Source organism: Schistocerca gregaria, chromosome 5, assembly GCF_023897955.1.
Source record: "Schistocerca gregaria isolate iqSchGreg1 chromosome 5, iqSchGreg1.2, whole genome shotgun sequence".
Classification (NCBI taxonomy): domain Eukaryota; kingdom Metazoa; phylum Arthropoda; class Insecta; order Orthoptera; family Acrididae; genus Schistocerca; species Schistocerca gregaria.
In genome coordinates this window covers 657,373,384-657,397,657 of record NC_064924.1, presented here as the reverse complement: position 1 = coordinate 657,397,657, position 24,274 = coordinate 657,373,384, and positions in this window count along the sequence as shown.

Below are 24,274 nucleotides of genomic sequence, written 5' to 3'. Positions count from 1 at the left end.
AGACAATTTGCAACCATTCACTGACTTCATGTTCCCAAACAACGATGTCGTGTCTCCGGGCCGCAATTGTTCGCCATTGGTTTGAAGAACCTTCTCGATAATTCGAGCAATTGCTTCGGCCACCCAGATATACATCTACATAGGTATCCCGCAAACCACTGGACTGCACGAGGCGGAGGACCCTTTACCACTACTAGTGGCCCGACATGAGTCCTGCCGAACATTTATGAAACATAATCGAGACGACAGTTCGTAGCCGGCCGCTGTGGTCCAGCGGTCCTAGGCGCTTCAGTCCCGAACCGCGCTACGGTCAAAGATTCGAATCCTGCCTCGGGCATGGATGTGTGTGACGTCCTTAGGTTAGTTAGGTTTAAGTAGTTCCAAGTCTAGGGAACTGATGACCTCCGATGTCAAGTACCATAGTGGTTAGAGCCATTTGAGCCATTTGATACTTCGTACACAACACCCTGTACCGGCAACACTTTCGCAATTATAGACGGCTATAGAGGCAGCATGGCTCAGTATTTTTGCAGGAGACTTGCAGGTCGATTTGCTGCACTGTTGTGTTGTTGTTGTCTTCAGTCCTGAGACTGGTTTGATGCAGCTCTCCATGCTACTCTATCCTGTGCAACCTGCTTCATCTCCCAGTACCTACTACAACCTACATCCTTCTGAATCTGCTTAGTGTACTCATCTCTCGGTCTCCCTCTACGTTTTTTACCCTCCAGACTGCCCTCCAATGCTAAATTTGTGATCCCTTGATGCCTCAAAACATGTCCTACCAACCGATCCCTTCTTCTAGTCAAGTTGTGCCACAAGCTCCTCTTCTCCCCAATCCTATTCAATACCTCCTCATTAGTTACGTGATCTATCCACCTTATCTTCAGTATTCTTCTGTAGCACCACATTTCGAAAGCTTCTATTCTCTTCTTGTCCAAATTAGTTATCGTCCATGTTTCACTTCCATACATGGCTACACTCCAAACAAATATTTTCAGAAATGACTTCCTGACACTTAAATCTATATTCGATGTTAACAAATTTCTCTTCTTCAGAAACGCTTTCCTTGCCATTGCCAGTCTACATTTTATATCCTCTCTACTTCGACCATCATCAGTTATTTTACTTCCTAAATAGCAAAACTCCTTTACTACTTTAAGTGTCTCATTTCCTAATCTAATTCCCTCAGCATCACCCGATTTAATTTGACTACATTCCATTATCCTCGTTTTGCTTTTGTTGATGTTCATCTTATATCCTGCTTTCAAGACACTGTCCATTCCGTTCAACTGCTCTTCCAAGTCCTTTGCGTCTCTGACAGAATTACAATGTCATCGGCGAACCTCAAAGTTTTTACTTCGTCTCCATGAATTTTAATACCTACTCCAAATTTTTCTTTTGTTTCCTTTACTGCTTGCTCAATATACAGATTGAATAACATCGGGGAGAGGCTACAACCCTGTCTCACTCCCTTCCCAACCACTGCTTCCCTTTCATGCCCCTCGACTCTTGCTGCACTACAACGGCAAAACAATGTCCGACACAATATTACGAGTTGTTATATGACTTTTGTCACCTCAGTGTAAGCATATAAGCATCTGCTAGTTATGTGCTAATTAGTGCTGGCCGATGTATGCCTTGGCATTGTTAGTAAGTTGATCCTTCCATGAAACGAATCTGTATCCTTTCAGACAGTAACCATATATATATATTTAAAGTTTCAGTGGTTGACAGACCCGCGAGTGCGTAGTCAAATGGCTCTAAGTACTATGGGATTTAACATCTGAGGTCATCAGTCCCCTAGAACTTAGAACTACTTAAACCTAACTAACGTAAGGACATCACACACATCCATGCCCGAGACAGGATTCGAACCTGTGACCGTAGCAGTCGTGCGGTTCCGGACTGAAGCGCCTAGAACTGCTTGGCCACACCGGCCGGCGAGTGCGTAGTCGTCTGATAAACTGAGAGTAAGAATCAATCTATGTACACTGAAATTATATGATCTTCCGGTTTTTATTCTAAAATTATCGATTCAGAAGCTACTGTCTTCATCTTTAGATGTACCTGTTCACATTAAAGAATTAGAATAAACCGCTGCATGTATAATGCGTTATATATTGACCACGTGAAACAAATTCCTTCACCATCCGGTCTTCAGAGTGTTCAAGTCCAAACGCAAATAAAATTAAAATTAAATGATAATTAAATATCTTCAACATTTCGCGGCCCTGTCAGCAGTTGTGTAAATTTTAATTTTAATATTAATAATTAACAGCCTCTGTTGCACTGTTTGCCTAGAATTTACCTAGATTTCAGTCGGGATACTTATGGCCGTCCAGCTCATAAAGTATTGTGTTGAATCAACCGTTCCTGGATCACTGTGAGTTTTGGCGGGGCTACGCCGCAGCTCCGGAAATTGTGGCACATACTGCCTATACTTTTTCCTCGTATTTACAGAACAAATAATTTTATACATACTTCGAGCGAATGAAGCATGACGTCACACCCGTGCTGCTCCAGTACTAGAGACCGCAGAACATTCGCCTCCCACGTGCTGGTAATCCACTCACCTGCAACATAAAAGCCTCTGGTGAATCGACAGTTGAGATGTGATCGCGCCCAAACATTATTTTTAATCTCGCCTCTGAAAGCAACATGTAGCACGGGCACTGGACCGATGTGTGCGAATGGCGACCCCTAAAGCGCGGCGTCACGGCGGACGCGCTGTAGCAATCAGTCACGTCCGCGTACGTCCGTCCTTTATCCCCGTCGATGCGGCAGATGTGCGCCTGCGCATCGGAAGACAAAGCCGCGGCGCGTTCGCTGGAAGGAAAAAGACGGCCCGACTGCCGTTCCGAGGAACGGCGCCGAAAAACAGGTTAATGTATCACTCGCGGACGGCGCCAAGAACCCAGCCGATGGCGTCCGCGGTGTTTCTTCACGACGCGCTTCCCGAAATCCACCTGAGACTCGAGACGTGATAAATTTCGACGTGCCTAGCAGGCGGCTCGCAAATCTTAAAGACATAAATTTCGCAGTGGTTTCCACGCAACTTGACGACAGCAAACGTGGCCGTGAGCGCGGCCGCACCTCAGCCTTGAAGAAATTCTGAGCATTACTTGCGCTCATAACCAGGTTTATGTCCGCATTTTTTTTTTCCTTTCTGCCACGATATTTATATCCTAGCCTATTCTCTAATTCTGCGGAATACAGTTTATTAAATTAGAGTTTCCCAGCAAAACAAACTCCATACCGACACGCAATAATGATACTAGTAGGATGTTATTGATCAATTAAGAGGTGTTACTTAAGTTTTATTACAGTTTGGTGATGTAGTCAAAGTTAGTACGGGCTCTGGTAGCTAACTGGTTTTATTGGACTACATAAAAATATCTTGTTCTTCACTTTAGCAATTAGGCTAAAAACACGGTTTGTATTCACTCCAGACACATTTTTCTGTGTCTGCCAAAGCTTTTAGGTGCTCCAGATTTTATTACTTGTTTTCACAAATTCATCGTTATTCACTGTTTCGTTACGTTTCCACTTTTACAAACTTTATGGTTTTCCCTCTTTTGTCGATCACATTTCCAATGTCACCCAAGCGTCATTATTCCTTTTGTAGGCTCTCAAGGTTGACTTTATTCGCCGTTTTCTTATTCATCCAATGTCCCCAGAAATTTCACGTTTCGATACTGAAGCATCTGTTACTTTAAAGATATGAATGTCATCTCTGTAGTTGCTTGTTCTACACGTTTCATGAATCTCAGGTGTACATTGGCAAATTGACGTAATTTGCAAATTTCGTGTTTACACCCCAACTCACAGCCTAAGGTGCTAATGTAACACCTGTTCCGTAAGTGGTTCATTGACAATCATTTAGGAACGTACTAGATAGTTTCTCCACACGTCATAAATTTTAATTTCCCCTTTGTTATTTTTGATTTTGGAATACTACATACTTAATTTTATCATTGTATAGAATATTATAGGCCAGCTTGAAGTAAAATTTAGCTACATGTAGTCAACTTAGCACCTACGGTTTTTTTTCTTTTTCTCAAGTGTAACCGCATCCCCAGAACTGTCTCTTTCTTCTATTGTTGTGAAGATTTGTATGGACGTATGTACTTATGTGTGTATGTACATATACACGAGTGTATATTCCAGGGTACCTCTGGGACGCCTGGGATAATTTCAACCAAAGCACGTGCGATTCTGACGCACCACCAGCAGTACCGTGAACAGGGTAACATGGAAACATTGCATACGAACTGCATTACTACAGAAACCACAGTTTTTGAGGTATCAGTGATTATTAGTGACAGTTCTGAGAACATTTAACTTCTGGTTTGAGAGTGGTGTCAAGAAAGGGTGACATGAAAAGCATAACTCTGGATGTAATACATGGGAACAACTGAAAATGTGAGCCAGACTGCGAGAGGAACCGCTCATCGGGACCACTGACATTAAGCACCGGACCACACCTGTAGGCCTTACTCAACCGTTAACAGTTACTGATGTTATGAACTATTTCTTCCGAACACTACTTCCAGAGGTTCTGCTACTGGGTACGCATATCTGAAATATCTGGACAGACATCACTGCATCGCCACTGATGCCACCCACATTACTCTTTACATTTCTTTCCAGGGCAGCAAAATTGCTTTCATAACTCTGTAACGCTGGAAGTAATTTTAAGCAAACTTGGTACAAATGTGACTTACTATCTGGAAAATCTGCAAAACGAGGATAATGGAATGTAGTCGAAAAGTCGGGTGATGCTGAGGGAGTTAGATTAGGAAATGAGACACTTACACTAGTAAAGGAGTTTTGCTACTTGGGGAGCAAAATAACTGATGATAGTCGAAGTAGAGAGGATATAAAATGTAGATTGGCAATGGCAAGGAAAGCGTTTCTGAAGAAGAGAAATTTGTTAACATCGAGTATAGATTTAAGTGTTAGGAAGTCATTTCTGAAAGTATTTGTATGGAGTGTAGCCATGTATGGAAGTGAAACATGGACAATAAATAGTTTGGACAAGAAGAGAATAGAACCTTTCGAAATGTGGTGCTACAGAAGAATGCTGAAGATTAGATGGGTAGATCACATAACTAATGAGGAGGTATTGAATAGAATTGGGGAGAAGAGAAGTTTGTGGCACAACTTGACTAGAAGAAGGGATCGGTTGGTAGGACATGTTCTGAGGCATCAAGGGATCCCCAGCGTGGTACTGGAGGGCAGCGTGGAGGGTAAAAATCGTAGAGGGAGACCAAGAGATGAATACACTAAGCAAATTCAAAAGGATGTAGGCTGCAGTAGGTACTGGGAGATGAAGAAGCTTGCACAGGATAGAGTAGCATGGAGAGCTGCATCAAACCAGTCTCAGGACTGAAGACCACAACAACAACATCTCGAAAATAAATTAGTTTTAGACTATGGCACTCTGTACGTTCTCTGGAAAGGGGACGTGAGGATTAAAGCATAACACTTGAGACCATGGAGGAGTTTCAACGAAGAATAGTGCATACATGGCTTACATTCATTGAATAAACGTCAATTTGTGTTGGTATATTACCAGTTTCTCCAGAAATTCAATATTTCTTTCAATGTTTTCTTTATGCAGGAAAGTGCAGGCTTCCAAACGCACTAAAATTTCAGTACAAACGGAAGAATGAAGTTAACAAATCTATTTATGTCCCACATCTACAGATGGCTATCATAACACATCCAAAATGCACATTTTAGGAGAGGGTAAGAACAAAATTAATAACAATATTGGCGAAAAAGAGCAGACATTACCAATTAGTTGCCTGAAACACAATAGCAAACTTAGGGTGAACCAACTCAACAGATAAATTGTGCCAGCAGTAGTTCAGGCAGATTACTTCTCCCTGCTATTGTAGCAACAATGCTCTATAGCCAAAACTCTTCAATTCTTAACTAAAATTAACTACACGGAATATAGCATTGCCTTGCAGCTACAAATCCAAAAAGCTGCGGAATATCCTTAGCAAATCCGATTTTCTTCTCTAGAACACAGTAATATATGTCATATCTGGTTGATAGGGTTCTGTTGCTTCTCTCACTGACAAAAGACAAAGGCATTCAAAGATTTTATGCGCCGTTGTAATGTAGGCATTCAGTTTAGTGCTCGTCATGTTAAAGAGTTATGAGCTGAAGTTACTGTTAAAAGATGCAAATTGTTAATGGCAACAAAGACTAAATATTCACATCCATCTGCTAGCCCCTTATGGAAAGCACCTTGCTCAGGATCCACCTGTATGTTTTTAGCATCCACCTGTATATTTTTGACGATGAATGTTTGGAAATCCCTGCGTAAAAAACAATGTCAAGAAATTTGAATTTGCAGTGAAATACGCCTACTTGGTGGGAAAGTAATCGCCTAATGTAAACTAATCTCATTCACTACTAATTTTTGCTCAGGCCTAGCTATTCTCGCAACAAGATCTGGATCACATGTGTGTTCTTCAGCAACTCGTACGCCAATCGAGAGAATATAATAAGATATGTAGTGACAACATCTAAACGAGTTATTCGTTAAGAGATTTATTTCAGATGCCCAATGGATAATAGCTCTACGATTCAACTTAATATTTGATGTGCATACAGGCAGTACGAGATACGTGAATTCTATTCATCAAACATTATAGGAAAGAGATAGTCTTTTACTAAGACATACCTGTAGGGCTGATGGATGAAAATCTATCACTTTACACAAAGCGAAGGCGACTAATATTTGAGTAAAATGGATAGATAGAACGCAAAGCGCAGATAGAACACGGGCTCTCTTTAATGTATCTCATCTTTAAACATTATCAAATAGCCCCAGGTCATTCTTCCAAGACAAAGCACGACTCGTGGAACTCGACAAATCGCGTTAATTGCTTTATCATACCGAGAAACTCCTCTAAGTTAATTGTAAACATCAAATGGCATAAAATGGCGCAAATGGCTCTGAGCACTATGGGACTTAACATCTATGGTCATCAGTCCCCTAGAACTTAGAACTACTTAAACCTAACTAACCTAAGGACATCACACAACACCCAGTCATCACGAGGCAGAGAAAATCCCTGACCCCGCCGGGAATCGAATCCGGGGATCAAATGGCATAATTTAAGACAACGATTTGTCCATAAAATCAGAGAAAACTAGAAAAGTGCATCTGTAACTTACCGACCCAAAATAACTGTGGTGAACTATTGTTGCGAAGCAAGCCTCTAGCTTGCAGTAGAGGAGAGAAAATGGGACCTGTTGTCAAATTCTGTACCTGGGCTCAGTGGAATTATACATCCACCCTTGGTGAGTGACCAGAGTCTCCGGTTTTACCACAAACGGGCGAAAGATTAGGTTGTACTACCAGCCTACGACTGTACGAAATCCTTTGAATATGTTGGTGCGTATTTCGAACCACACGTAGCCTCCAAGTTGCACTTGTGCTCTCTCTCTCTCTCTCTCTCTCTCTCTCTCTCTCTCTCTCTCTCTCTCTCCACACACAAAGACACACACACACACACACACATATATATATATATATATATATATATATATATATATATATATATATATATACCTTTACCGGAATTATGCTGCAACAAAGCGACAAAATTGTGAAAAAAATGAAATATACTAGTCGCTGTCAACAAGTTAAGACAGAATCTGTTCTCGACTAGCATGCTGTACAGCATACGAGGGCAGGTGCTTTAGGTGACCTAGCAGTTTGCGTGGTACACTGTATAACAGCAGAGAGAGGTCGGACCGCTAAGGCACGCCCCAGGGGCAGAAGAGTCGGTAGTTGGTACTGTTTCAGACAAACCTACTCGGTACTGTGGTATAGTGCCAAGGAATTTAGTGGGTGCCTGTGACTGCTGTCTCACACCGTTCATTCCGTAAGTTAGTTCATGCCAGTCATCCATACATTATATGCTGGCATCGAAAGTCATTTCTATTGAACGATGCATGAATTGTATAGTATTATGCATGGTAAGGTCAAATTTACTTAAACATTTCAGAATTAGGGGGACTGAGAGGTACTACATTGGACGGCAATAGCTTTTTGAGTTCTGCTAAACTGTTGTTTGAAATCAGTTTGCTGGTTGACGTATAATTAACATTCGAAAAAAACTTGGTTGACATCTTCTGTCATTACTCCATCACGGTTACTGTAAGGATTATCTCGAATATGCATTCGGTAAAGATGGCTACGAAATTACTCACGATTAAATCTCATCTAAATTACGGAATTTATAAACTTTTTTGGCTTAATTTTAGAGAACTAGGTCTTCTAAGGAATGTTTGGCTGTGCTGTCCTTAACATTTCTCTTTATTGCGTATCGATGGTTGATATTCGTCTCCCCACTGGCCCCCTGTTCTACTATACAACGTGTCCTTCACACCTAAAGTGATAGTGTTACTAAACGTGCAGTTTTGAGCGGCGGTCTTCACTAAATCATTGAGTTTTTCGTTACATCTTGTGTTAGCGTACCCGTTGAACCAAATAAAACTTACTTTCTTACTTCAATTTCCTTGGAATCATTCGTAGAGCCCATTACTTGTAGATTACTTTTCTTGAAAAGGACTGCTATCTAAATAATTATCTTCGAACAAGCTTCTATAAGCTGTTAAAATAAAAATATTTCTTGAAGTAAGGTTCTGCAATTAATGTAAAGCTCCAAGTATGAGCAAGACTTTGCCGAAAAACTACAACATTCACCTTGTATCACGATGAACCACAACCACAGTGTAGTTCTATCGCCTCTACGATGTAAAAGTGGTCAGAAACAGTCTGAGAATTTTGTAAGAGTGTTTAGGTAAGGTTGTATTGAGAAATAATTATTCAAAAAAAATTCTATACGTTGCGCCTTTTCCGAGGTCTTTAGGATTGAAGTTAGGCAATCAGGTCGTCTTGCACAAATTTAAGGTAGCCTACCGGGGACGGTGTCAACGAACGGATTCTCCGTTCGCTGTTCACAAATCGAAGATACGTAGGTTTTGCTCACGTAGCTTAAATCTATCACTTCCAATAAAGGGACATTTTAACTAATAATGAGCCTCTGAACAAGTGGTTACTGACTGACTCACAGTTGTCTGCGCATTTTAGCGAGTCCCACTGCTTGAACTTCCGCGCACAATCAACTCACTGGCTAACCCAAATGCTAAATAACTCGCGAACGGCGTAGCGTATCTGCTTTTTCCTTACCAACTGCTTCTCAGCACAACCGCCCCTTTCAAGCTCTTCTGATCACACAGTATAGTAATCTCAGATTATAATTAATTATTTGTGCATGTTATTGATTTTTAGTACTATAAATGTAACATAAAAAACTACGAAGTCTTTGCTATGTATTTCTTGGTTGTACGAGCGGAGATCGAGCTAGAGCTGACAGCCGTCCTTCGGACAGCAAGGAAATTCCACGTCGCCAGATAAAATCTTGCCCTAGTCGATGGCCGTATATCGTGAGAACAGGCCCCTGGTTGCGATTTTTATCTGTGACTATTGTGTTAATCATGAAAAAAAATGTAAATTCTCATTCAGCAAACAGTTATGACTAAGCCACGCTTTCTTTGCGTACATGTCATGATTTTGGCGCATATTTTATTCTGTGCACAAACCAACTGGAAGCTATTATTTGAAAACTGAGAGGTGTCCGTATGATCATTTTTCATGAAAACATCTAAGCGTAATTAGCTTTAAATTTGTTTACTGGAGACATGTTTCAGTTAAGTGACGCTAAAAGTAGAAACGACACCAAACTGAAATAACTTATTTATTCGTAGATCTACGATATCACGTCGATTCAGATTTATTAGACGTTACTTCATCTTTTGGCCGTGCGGTTCTAGGCGCTACACTCTGGAGCCGAGCGACCGCTACGGTAGCAGGTTCGAATCCAGACTCGGGCATGGATATGTGTGATGTCCTTAGGTTAGTTAGGTTTAGTTAGTTCTAAGTTCTAGGCGACTGCGGACCTCAGAAGTTAAGTCGCATAGTGCTCAGAGCCTTTTGAAACATTTTTTTACTTCATATTTTCTTAAAGGAAGTAGGGATGAGATAACCATCATTGAAAGGTACAATACTTAATATTTTGCCAGCCGAAGTGGCCGTGCGGTTCTAGGGGCTACAGTCTCGAGCCGAGCGACTGCTACGGTAGCCGGTTCGAATCCTGCCTCCGGCATGGATGTGTGTGATGTCTTTAGTTAGGTTTAATTAGTTCTAAGTTCTAGGCGACTGATGACCTCAGATGTTAATTCCCATAGTGCTCAGAGCCATTTGAACCATTTGAACTTAATATTTTGAAAAGTGATCAAATCATCTTAAAAGACAGTTTGATTTTAATTGAAAATAATTTTATCTGTATACAGAGATTAATGAAAACAGCTGCACGGCGACTGAAGTACATCATGAGACTGGCATAGGCCCATCTTATACTGCTGAAGTCTGACGGTATCAGGAAATTCGTGTATGATACTACTACGTCGGCGTAGGCCCATCTTATACTAAAGTCTGACGATGTCAGGAAGTTCATTTATGATACTACTACGGTTTTCTGGAACGATACGATGTTGTAAGCTTTACGAGGTAGGCCAAACAAGTCCTACAGTTGAGCAAACTTTTGCATACTAGTTGAGTTTAACTCATTACTGTAGAATCGTGTTATGAAAAGTGTGGTGTCACCGCCAGACACCACACTTGCTAGGTGGTAGCCTTTAAATCGGCAGCGGTCCGTTATAATACGTCGGACCCGCGTGTCGCCACTGTCAGTGATTGCAGACCAAGCGCCGCCACACGGCAGGTATAGTCTAGAGAGACACCCTAGCACTCGACCTAGTTGCACAGCCGACTTTGCTAGCGTTGATTCACTGTCTACATACGCACTGATTTACAGAGACGACAGTTTAGCATAGCCTTCTGCTACGTCATTTGCTACGACCTAGCAAGGCTCCATATTCAGTTACTATAAGAACTATCTTCAAGAATGTATTCTGAACAGATAATATTGTGAATCATGAACCATCATGAGCGACGTTCATCATTAACGGATTAAAGTTAAGTATAAAACTAATTACGTCCGCTTTCTGAATTCATTCCTTGTCATGCTGCAGACCTCACGTCAGTATAGTTCTTCGATCCTCACGCTAGCCTGCGTGAGCTAAAACGCGTGCATTTCGGCCTCCACTCGTAACACGGTGTTGGCTCTTCAGCTAACACAAAAAAGAACATTAAGTTACATAGACATATGTTTAAAGTCGTTGTGCTTTCCGTAAGAAGACTCAAATGAATAAAGACATACGTTATCAACGACAAACAGGACATTTCACTTACACTGTTAAGCCAAAACATTGTGACCATTGCCCATAACGACTTTGGATGTCATCTGGTGTCGCTGCGGGCACATGACTCGGTAAGAAAAGTACGTAAGCGGAGCAGACACGGACAGGGGACCACCCTAGCGAAGATGTGGACTGCAAAATGGGAAACCCCACTGAGATAAGCGACTCTGGCAAAGGACAGATTATTATTACGCAGAGGCAGTGAATGAGTATCTCGAAAACTATGGAGCTGGTCGAATGTTTACGCGCCACTGTCGTGAGCATCTACGGAATCAGGTAGGAGGATAATGAAACTACCACTAGGCGCTAAATGGTTGGATGTCCACGACTCTTGGCAGAACGAGGTGTTCGGAGGCTCGTCTGCTCTGTGAAGCACGATAGATGGTGATCTGTGGCATCTTTGCCGGATGAGCACGATGCTGGAGCACGGACAAGTTTTTTTGAGCACACTGTTCACCGTACACTACTGAATACGGAGCTCCGAGTCAGAATGTATCGGCACTTCAGGTGAACCACATTTTTTGCTACACTGCGTCGATGGTCGTCTCCACAAACGCCGTCAGCGAGGTGAACGTCGGCTTGAAACGTGCAGCGCGCCACGGACTCGGGCTGGTGGGAGCAGTATGATGCTATGAGAGACATTCTCCTGCGCTTTCATAGGACCTGTGGTAGTCATTGAAGACACGCTGACAGCTGCGAACCACTTGCGTCCCTTCATGCTTGATGTCTTCCCCGACGGTGACGTCATTCAGCAGCATAATCGCCCGTTTCTCGGAGCTAGAACCGTGCTACAATGGTTTCAGGAGCATTATAGTGGACTCGAATTGATATATCGGCGATCATAATTTTTAACATTTTTATGCAGCGACATCAACTGATATTGTTTATATAAGAATATGCACCCTACAGCTGCAGGTTAACTTTATCGTTTACCTAGGTAACAACGTTAGTAATAACGTCTTCTTCAGAACATAAAATATTATTTAAATGTTTGCCTGAAACAAGCCATGTCCTTAGTCAACTTTAGAAAACTTGATGCATATTCATAAGGTTTTGTCACTTCTATTAAGCAGGCTGTAGCAAATTCACTTTAAGCCCGTTGTATGGCTTGTTTTAGGCAAACATTTGAATAATATTTTACGTTCTGAAGAAAACGTTATTACTAACGTTGAAACCTAGGTAAATGATAAAGTTAACCTGCAGCTGTATATATATATATATATATATATATATATATATATATATATATATATATATATCGGCGACCAAATTCGCCTTATGTATGGAGCCCATCTGAGCCGTTATCAGGCGCAATCACCCCGTCCGCAGATCAGCGGTCCCCTTATTTACGCGAGTTACATGATCTGTGCGTAGACATTTAATACCAAAACCTATCAACAAACTCTCGGATCCCTGACACGCACGATCAATGACGTATTTTGTTCCAAAACGGATAAATAAGCCATCTAGCAACTGGTCACAATGTTTTGATGTTTTGGATCATCTATGTATAGGATCCCTTTCGTAGCGAGCATACTACTCGAAGAAAAGCAGAAGTTGATCAAAACTGGTTAAAAACACACCACTCAGTTACGTCTATTAACACTAGGTCTATTAAACTCCTTAAAACATACAAAAATTATTTAAACACTGTTGTTACTTCAGGTAAGACAAACTGTAATGTAATTATTTACGCTTACACACAGCACAAAAGCAAACATACATGAGACGTTTCTAATTACGCTTGCATTGAGACATGTTCCTATCGGGCCGTCTGCGGTATGAAAACTTACAGTGAAACATGAAGCGCCAGCCGCTGTGGCCAAGCGGTTCTAGGCGCTTCAGTCCGGAATCGCGCCGCTGCTACGGTCGCAGTTTCGAATCCTGGCTCGGGCATGGATGTGTGTGATGTCCTTAGGTTAGTTAGGTTTTAAGTAGTTGTAAGTCTAGGGGACTGATGACCTCAGCTGTTACGTCCCATAGCGCTTCGAGCCATTTGAACCAAACACGAAGCATGCATTGACCATTACGTCAAAACTCTCAAGATAACGTAGTAAGGTCAGTGTATCCCCATTTCTTACCACTGTTTTAGCAGTAAATAAACAGCTGTTTACGTGTCCTTTACACTCTTCGCCGTATCGCGATTCTAAAGTGACTCCAGTATTGCCAGTCTTGTAATGTATGTCTGTGTGCGGGGGCAGTGCTATTATATCGCTGGTTACTATGGCTACATACAATCAACTGTACTAACATTACAGAGATGTTATTGGAATTTGTTGCTAGATGATATTATTTTGTACCCCTGTTCTCAACTAATTGTAAGAAACATTAGACCGACCTGTAAATCAAACGGAGGGGACAGTCGGGAAAGAGTATGCACTTAGTATTTAACCGGGCTTATCTAGTATATGAAATGGTTAAAGCAAATCTTTCTTTCAACAAAGTAGAAACAATGTATCCCAGTTACAGCTGCCTAACTTTTAACACTAACCTTAAACGTCAACATTTGTAAGATACTGTTCGTTCGTCCCTTTAGCTGCATCTTCTCGTAACGGTATGCGAGGTGTATCAAAGAGTACTCAGTAACATAATCACAAGAAAATTCACCATGACCTTCATAACCTGTGTATTCTTTATGCCACCATTGGGAGCTGTTATCACAATCCACTCTTCCGTGATAGGATTCTTGTAGGCTTTTCCACACCATGGGCAATTCAAAATATCAGATCCGTTCTTGTATTTAGACCTGGATGTTCCTAAAGGTGATACCGCGGATAATTCAATAGCAGCCCTAGAGATTCTGCGTTGTTCGTTGTTAGTATTTTTTATCTCATTGTGTTTTGTCTGGTTGAGCTTTTTTTCTAACAATGCATTTTTGTACGGACACCCATTGTAATCATTTGTCATGAAGGTGCAACATTTTTTCGTGGGCTCATGTTGAACTCTTTTGCCTTCTTCAGTTGTTGGAAATTCGGTGCTCTCAGTGATTTTTTATGGACAAAAGTCTTCTGCTGCGAAGACATGCGAATTGAACGGGAATATTCCAGTTGTCTCGAAGGATTTCTCATTTGCTGGATTGCGCAATTATAGAATATGCAGTTCGAAACAAAGCACTCACATCTGTCTGCCTAATGCGTCTTCCGGGAATAGTAACCGTTACATACAAAGAGGGAAGTGATTGCGGTTAAGAGTACATACATAGTCTTTCCCACTATCTTATACAGCGTACTCTTAACGATGCATCACACAGTTAAAAAAAAATCACAAACGGCAATCACTTCTTGGTTCCCCTGTTTGTCGTGCCGTGATTTGTTCGTCACAGAACTGAGATTTTTTTTTTTGGGGGGGGGGGGCAAAAAATTTTATTTTCTCGCGCATATCTAGATAGTGCTTATCGCTTACGATGTACAACTTTAAATTACATAATTTGAAACAGAAATTTATATTCACGTGCTATAACCTATAAATCTGGCTGAGCTCTTCAAGAGTACATGTGATAACGTGGCTATAGAAGCAACTACTGAATGTAGTTTTTCGTCGTCGGTCAGTATTGCCTATGTAGAGAAAATGCCACTGCGAACTCTTACCCAACCTTACCCTGCTTCGGACAAAATGAGATGAGCCGTGCGCGGCTCATGTTCGTGCAATTTCTTGCTTAAAAGCTTCTCTTTTGCGGAACTGTCGCCTCGTTTCTTATTCGATTTACTGGCGTCACTAAGTTGCTGGTTTGCCTGCCCGTGAGTGGCAGCAGCAGCGCGTATCCATAAGAGCACTGTCGTATTATGTTTGAAGCGACCGCTAGTATTTCCGGAGCGCCAGTGAGTTGCGGACAGCCAGTACTCGCCGACCGCTCGCAACACACGTGTACTGTCCGACGGCAGGAGTCTGGAGCAGGAACGACCGTTGGTTGGTCGTTCTGTCGGTCGACTCATCGGGTGACGTGTATTTGGTCTTTTGACCGTTTCTGGGCCCGACGTGGGTAGATTCCTTCCTTGTGCAGAGATGTCGGGTGGCCAATGGACAAGTGTTCCCTCTGCGTGGTTGGGTCTGAGCCAGTGTGCGCGGGTCGCCGTGTCTCCGAGTTCCGAACGGACATCAAGGGAGTCGAGATGGAGCTGCAGTGAGCTCCGGACAGCCATGACTCACCTGACCGTTGCTGACACTCATAACTTGGGACGACCTTGGTTGGTCGTTCTGTCGGTCCTCTCATCGGACGACGTGTATTGGGTTCTTGTTGCAAGTGTTTACGTGGACCTGTGTGTAGTTTCTGTAATTTGCTCTGAGCAGTTATGAATGCTGTCTGCAAACTGGTGTAGCCAGTCTGTCGGTTGGGACAGAGCAGCGAGTCTGTTCCTCGCCATGTTGATGCTGTCCGGCACGGCATGTAGTTACACACCCTTTGGTGTTTGTTTATATTTTTGAGTGGTTATTGTGCCTTGGCTGTATTTAAACGCAATGCATGAAGACATAGTGCTGCTGATATCTTCGTCCTCGCTCATTTTTCCGTTATCGTGCTGTTGGTTGGGCGGAAGGGAATTGATTAGGTTGTTGGTCGTTCCTTCAGCGGTTACTGGGTCGGGTTGCCATCCGATTATTTAGTATTACGCTTGGCTGCCTGTCTCACCTAAACTTATGTTAGAGTTACCTCCTCAGGCCGACCTTTGGAGTACTTCTGAGCACCACTGTTCTGAAAATTCCTGGCAGATTAAAACTGTGTGCCGGATCGAGACTCGAACTCGGGACTTTTGCCCTACGCGGGCAAGTGCTCTAACGACTGATCTACCCAAGCACGACTCACGCCCCTTCCTCACAGCCCTAACTCCGGCAGTACCTCGTCTCCTACCTTCCGAACTTCACGGAAGCTCTCCTGCGAAACTTGCAGAACTAGCACACCTGGAAGAAAGGATATTAGGGAGACATGGCTTAGCCACAGCCTGGGGGATGTTTCTAAAATGAAATTTTCACTCTGCAGCGCAGTGTGCGCTGATATGAAACTTCCTGGCGGATTAAAACTGTGTGCCGCACCGAGACTCGAACTCGGGACCTTTGCCTTTCACGGGCAAGTGTTCTACCAACTGAGCTACCCAAGCACGACTTACGACCAGGCCTCACAGTTTTACTTCTGCCAGTATCTCGTTTGGTAAAGCACTTGCCCGAGAAAGGCAAAGGTCCCGAATTCGAGTCTCGGTCCGGCAAACAGTTTTAATCTGCCAGCAAGTTTCATATCAGCGCACACTCTGCTGTAGAGTGAAAATTTCATTCTAGAAACCACTGTTCTGTTGTTTTAGATTGTGATTTTCTTTTAGTCTCAAATACTGTGTGAGGTCTTCAGCCGTCTATTAATTTAGTTTGTTTCGATGTTAAGATAAGGCCTTCAGCCGTCTTAAATTAAAACTTTGAAGGTTCTTGCTTAAACTATTTTTTTTTTAAATAAAGGGGGATTTTGTTAAATCCTTATTATTATCCAGGCCTTAAGCCTTGAGTTGTTCTATGTTCAGCACGTGGCTTTCAGCAGAGCTTTATGTTAAATATTTTTAAGATAAGGCCTTCAGCCGTCTTAAATTAAAATTTGAAAATTCACTTGTTTAAAACATTGTAAAATTTTCTTCTCTGTCTGAAATTCCTTAAGCCCTCAGTTCTTCTATGTCCAGTGTGTGGTCTTCAGCCGAGCATTTGTGTATAATTTTTTTGTAACTAAGGCCTCCAGCCGTGTGTATTCCTTAAGGAAATTTTAATAACTTGTGTTCGGGCCTTCAGCCGTATTGTTTTTTAATCCATTTAACGGGGATAGGACGTCAAACGGGTCGACTTGGATGAGGAGAGGCACCACAGGACATTTTAATTTCCTATATCTATACTTTTACAAACAAATTCATAAAACTTTGTCAACATTACCAGGCAGGATTTAGAATTCACATTGATAGCAGTGGAAGTTCTAAAACATAACGAAATGATTGTTTTTTAATTGTGAAATTTCATCATTTTTTCACTTACTAATGGCAGTATTTGTTGCTACAGGTACACTTTTCGTCATAAGTAAGAGAGATTCTTCTATGAATTTTGCACAGCATACAAACCATACTTAAAGGCGTATGAACCTCTAGAGTTTTCCAAATCTATTAAAAACTGTGGTAAAAATTGATGTGTTTAAGTATAAAATTTGTGTTTTTTTCTGAACATGAAGTTTAAAATATAACAGTTCATTTGTTATTTCATAAATTAAATAAATTCTAGAGTTTCATACACCTGTGAGTATGGTATGTACGCTGCGCAAAATTCATCGAAGGATGTCTCTAACTTCTGAAGAAAAGTGTACCTATAGCAACAAATTCAGCCATTAGTAAGTGAAAAAACGATGAAATTACACACGCAAGTGAAAAAATGATGAAATTACACACGTAAAAAATTTATTTTGTTATGTTTTCGAACTTCCAATGCAACGAGTGTGAATCTTGAATCTTTCCTGCTGGTGCTGACAAAGTTTTATGAATTTATTTGTAAAATTGCAGACACTGGAAATTTAAATGTCCTGCGGTGCCTCTCCTGATCCAAGTCGGCGCCTTTGACGTCCTGCCCCCCTTAAGGTCATTTGTGATTAAGTGTTTTTCAGCAAAATAAAGTTTGTGTGTTTTGTGCAACTAACAGAAACTGATCTTGGCCCCCTTTCCACAACCATAACCTGATCTGCTCTGTCCTGCTAACCCTGATTTCAAGTGATGTACGCTGCATTACCAGCGAAGCTATTATAATTTTGTACCTTGGAAGCTAATTCAGCGAGAGGCACGGTTAAGCTCGAACTAAATACAGGGATCGTAAGACTTAAACCTGGAAGTGAAATCAGTTCCTTGTAACGTGTGCTTGGACACTTGATCGCGCAAACTATTCTGCCAACACCAGAGCTTTTGGAGCCCTGATGGGAGTTAGAGTACTTGTCTCAGGCTGGTGCTTCCAAGAGCTATACCCTCTCCCGCCAACCAGACGACGCCAGACACCGGCACTGAAGGCGGCGCCTACGCGCCGTTAGACTGCTGAAGTTGTCTGGTTAGGAGTTAGGACGGCGGGGCAGTTGAGGCAGAGTTTCAGGGGGCCACGGTGCGGCGTCTCCACCTTGTGGGAATCACGGCGGCGGCTCGTTCTGGAGGCGACCGGCCGTTAATTGCAGCGGGAGCGGACAGGCGCGTCGCCGGCGGAATTAATTAAAACGGAGCTCCGCGGCGGCGAGCGGTTGCGGGGGAGGCGGGGTTGGTCGGCGTGGCCGGCCCTTGGAGCCTAATGAGGCGGCGCAGGCACCGCCAGCGCAGCACGCACGCACGCACGCACGCACGCACGTCGCGTGGTTACCACGCACGGCCGCGGTGCGCCCCGAGGACGTCCGTCAACCAGCACAACACCGCCAACGACCCGCAATAAAGATGCGCAGTTCTCTTAGGTTGTTCGCAGGTGATGCTGCAATTTACCGTCTAGTAAGGTGATCGGAAGACCAGTATCAGTTGCAAAGCGATTTAGAAAAGATTGCTGCATGGTGTGTCAGGTGGCAGTTGACGCTAAATAACGAAAACTGTGAGGTGATCCACACGAGTTCCACAAGAAATCCGTTGAAATTCGATTACTCGATAAATAGTACTGTTCTCAAGTACCTGCGTAGTGCAGCAAATCGACCTGCAAGTCTCCTGCAGAAATACTGAGCCGTCTATAATTGCGAAAGTGTTTCCGGTGCAGGGTGTTGTGTAGGAACTATCAAATGGCTCAAATGGCTCTAACCACAATGGGACTTGACATCGGAGGTCATCAGTCCCCTAGACTTGGAACTACTTAAACCTAACTAACCTAAGGACCTCACACACATCCATGCCCGAGGCAGGATTCGAACCTTCGACCGTAGCAGCAGCACGGTTCGGGAATGAAGCGCTTAGAACCGCTGGGCCACAGCGGCCGGCTACGAACTGTCGTCTCGATTATGTTTCATAAATGTTCGGCAGGACTCATGTCGGGCCACTAGTAGTGGTAAAGGGTCCTCCGCCACGTGCAGTCCAGTGGTTTGCGGGATATCTATGAGGATGTATATCTGGGTGGCCGAAGCAATTGCTCGAATTATCGAGAAGGTTCTTCAAACCAATGGCGAACAATTGCGGCCCGGAGACACGACATCGTTGTTTGGGAACATGAAGTCAATGAATGGTTGCAAATTGTCTCCAAGTATCCGAACGTAACCATTTCTAGTAAATGATCGGTTCACTTGAACCGGAGGACCCAGTCCATTGCATGTAAACACGGTCCACACCATTATGGAGCCACCACCACTTTGCACATTGCCTCGTTGATAACTTGGGCCCATGTCCATGGCTCCTTTGCGTCTGCGCCACACTCTTACCCTACCACCAGCTCTTACCGACTGAAATCAAGTCTCATATGGACTTCCAGCGGTCTAGGCTCCAACTGACACCGTTCCTCACAAGCGACTTCTAATCAAGCTGCGGAGCTATGGGGTATCGTCTCAGTTGTGCGACTGGATTCGTGATTTCCTGTCAGGAAGGTCGCAGTTCGTAGTAATAGACGGCAAATCATCGAGTAATACTGAAGTGATATCAGGTGTTCCCCAGGGAAGCGTCCTGGGACCTCTACTGTTCCTGATCTATATAAATGACCTGGGTGACAATCTGAGCAGTTCTCTTAGACTGTTCGCAGATGATGCTGTAATTTACCGTCTAGTAAGGTCATCCGAAGACCAGTATCAGCTGTAAAGCGATTTAGAAAAGATTGCTGTATGGTGTGTCAGGTGGCAGTTGACGCTAAATAACGAAAAGTGTGGGGTGATCCACATGAGTTCCAAAAGAAATCCGTTGGAATTCGATTACTCGATAAATAGTACAAGTCTCAAGGCTGTCAATTCAACTAAGTATCCGGGTGTTAAAATTACGAACGACTTCAGCTGGAAAGACCACATAGATAATATAGTGGGAAAGGCGAGCCAAAGGTTGCGTTTCATTCGCAGGACACTTAAAAGATGCAACAAGTCCACTAGAGTGACAGCTTCTTACACTACACTCGTTCGTCCTGTGTTAGAATATTGCTGCGCGGTGTGGGATCCCTACCAGGTGCGATTGACGGAGGACATCGAAAGGGTGCACAAAAGGGCAGCTCGTTTTGTATTATCACGTCATAGGGGAGAGAGTGTGGCAGATATGATACGCGAGTTGGGATGGAAGTCATTAAAGCGATGACGCTTTTCGTCGCGGCGAGATCTATTCACGAAATTTCAGTCACCCACTTTCTCTTCTGAATGCGGAAATACCTTGTTCAGCCCAACCTACATAGGTAGGAATGATCATCAAAATAAAATAAGAAAAATCAGAGCTCGAGCAGAAAGGTTTAGGTGTTCGTTTTTCCCGCGCGCTGTTCGGGAGTGGAATGGTACAGAAATAGTGTGATTGTGGTTAAATGGATTAAAAGTCAATTAAGAGTAATCATGTAGATGTAGACTTACCATAAACTCACTGGAAGGATTGCTCGGATGGATATATCTGAAACTAATTGTCTCTCAGAGACCTTTCTTTCCTCTGCCTACTAAACACAGAAAATTGAGTACTTGTCAAATAACGATCAGTTTGGTTCTAGGAAAGGTAAAGACACCAGAGAGGCAGTTCTAAACTTGCGCTTGGCGATGGAAGCAACACAACAAAAATCGAGACACACAGACAGAATTTTTCATGCTAGATATAACGTTCGGTAAAGAAAATGGGAAGAGATGTTCTAAATACTGGCCGAGCGGTTCTAGGCTCTTCAGTCTGGAACCGCGCGACCACTACGGTCGCAGGTTCGAATCCTGCCTCGGGCATGTATGTGTGTGATGTCCTTACGTTAGTTAGGTTTAAGTAGTTCTAAGTTCTAGGAGACTGATGACCTCAGATGTTAACTCCCATAGTGCTCAGAGCCATTTTTTTTTCTAAATTCGCAGGAAAACAGGTGTAGGCTATAGAGAACGACGGGTAATTTACAATATCTACAAGGGGGTTGGGTTGTTTGTGGGGAGAGACCACACAGCGAGGTCATCGGTCTCATCGGATTAGGAAAGGACGTGGAAAGAAGTCGGGCATGCCCTTTCGAAGGAACCATCCCGGTATTTGCCTGGAGCGATTCAGGGAAATCACGGAAAACCTAAATCAGGATGGCCAGACGCGAGATTGAGCCGTCGTCCTCCCGAATGTGAGTCCAGTGTGCTAACCACTGCGCCACCTCACTCGGTTATCTACTAGGACAAAGGCATAGTGTATGACGGGTAATATACAATACTTATAAGAACCAAGAACGGACAGTAAGAATGGAAGACCAAGATGGAAATGCTCGGATTTGAAATAGTGAAAGACAGAGATGTTGTCTTCGTACCCTACTGTTTACTCTGTATATCCGACAAGCAATGCTGAAAATAAAAACGAGGCCCTCTAGTGGGATTAAACTCTAGGGCTAAAGAACATCAACAACAATATTCGCTGATGGCAATCTTATCCTCAATGAGAGTGATGGAGGATTACAGAACATACTATCTAGAATGAACAATCTGCAGACTACAGAATATGGATAAAGACTAGAAGAAGGACGGAAGTAATAAGCAGTAGCAGGTGATCAGGGGGACGTCATGTTGTCATGACGATGTTAAGCCTAAGATTTCCTGTGTCGAGATGATGATCCCTACGTTCTGCTATATTTTACTTTGGACTACCGTCTTCTTGACGTTTAAATATTTTATCACCATTAGACAAGGAATGTTGGATCATTTATTGGTTATCGTTTGAATAGATTTTGAAATAAATATGTATCCATGAAGATGACGCTCTAACGCCGAGAAATTAGTTGAATCATAAATAAAGATTTATCATACAGCTGAACCGGTCTTATTCAGCATGGTACGATTCTACAGCTGTGTATGCGCACAATTCAAAACTTGTTGCAATGGTTCTAGCGATAAACTTAACGTCAATTGAGTGTGTGTGTGTGTGTGTGTGTGTGTGTGTGTGTGTGTGTGTGTGTGTGTGTTTGTGTGTCTGTGGGTGTGAAATCTGAAGGTCATCAGTCCCTAAGCTTATACACTACTTAACCTAAATTATCCTAAAGACAAACACGCATACCCATGATCGAGGGAGAACTCGAACCTCCGCCGAGCACAGTCAATGATTGCAGCGCCCTAGACCGCTCGGCTAATCCCGCGAGGCTTAACGTCAAGATTAGGGACCACAAAGTAGACGAAGTGAAAGAATTCGGCCACCTCGGATGCAAAATAGCGTTACATCGGACGAAGCAAGTAGGAAACGAAAGCAGACTACCGTAGCAAAAGAGAGAAAAGAGAGGAAAGAGAGGATTCCTGACCAAACGAAGTCCACACGTATCAAACATTGGTCTCAACTAAAGAAGAATTCCCGTGAATTTATATGTGGAGAACAGCACTGTATGCAATGATGGACTGCGGGAATATCGGGAGAGAAGGGGATCGAGGAGTTTGAGTTGTGGTGATATACAGCAGAAGGATATTGAAAATTATGCGCACAGCAAGATAAGGCAAGAGGACGTTCTCCAAAGAATCGTTGAGGAGGCAAACATTGACAAGAGGAGACACGGGTGTATTAAGGCATCAGTGGATAACTTCCACGACATTCAAGGGAGCTGCAGAGACTAAAAACTGAAGCGGAACACAGACTGGAATACTTCAAACAAGTAACTGAAGACGTTGGGTGGAGGTGATACACTGAGGGGAAGAGATTCCCGAAAGAGAGGAATTTCTGGTGCGCTGCATCAAACCAGTCTAAAGGTAGATTACAAGTATCCACATCAACAGCTCTCACGTGTCTCATAAGCTCGCACTGATCATTGGCAGCACTTTATTCGGCCTGTGGGTGTAAAGGGCTTTTACAATTATTCCTGATTTAATGTTGTACGGGTGTAAAGAGGCTTTTGAACTTGTTCTTGATTTAATTTTCTAACGTTAACCAAACACACATCGCACAGTTTTTCCGTGGACCATCTTACGACTACCAACAATAATATTTCACGGCAGTTTGACCCGGCTTTTGGTGAGATATGCAGCTTAAATTTACAGTTGCAACATGAAGACGGTACAGTCTGGAGCCGAGCGGCAACTACAGTCGCAGGTTCGAATCGTGCCTTGGGCATGGATATGTGTGATGTCCTTAGGTTAGTTAGGTTTAATTAGTTCATAGGTCTAGGCGACTGATGACTTCAGAAGTTAAGTCGCATAGTGCTCAGAGCCATTTGAACCATGAAGACGGATATTTTTGCTACTGGTAAAGGCAAGTGCTTATCTACCAGCTTCTCGAATGGTTTACGAAACACTGAAATTGGACAGCTAACAGGCTACTTTCAGTAATGTCCATCGAAAAGTAAATAGAAGCAACAGCAATAAAAGATAAGGACACATCCATTAGCTTTCAGTTATTGAATTTGAACTTTCTAATTATACCAACAGTGCGTGGAATATGAATACATTTTCCAATGCGATAACAGAAGATACGGCATTTGAACAAAAACAATAAGACAGTCGCCGTAACACTGAACTGAAGGGGTTCATGGACTGTGCGGATGGTCCCGGCGGAGGCTCGAGTCCTCCCTCGGGCATGGGTGTGTGAGTTTGTCCTTAGGATAATTTAGGTTAAGTAATGTGTAAGCTAAGGGACTGATGACCTTAGCAGTTAAATCCCATATGATTTCACACACATTTTTTTCGTGAAGGGGTTACTAAACACGTGATTAGCTAAGTAGCAATACAAAATATATTACCTTTGATAAGTCTAAGCAATAAACTCAAAATATCTTTAATCACTACTTTTTTTTTATACTAAAACTCTATATGTATGAAACACTTACGGGCAGAAGCATAATGGCAAGTTCCTTCTATATTTTTGCTGATGAATTG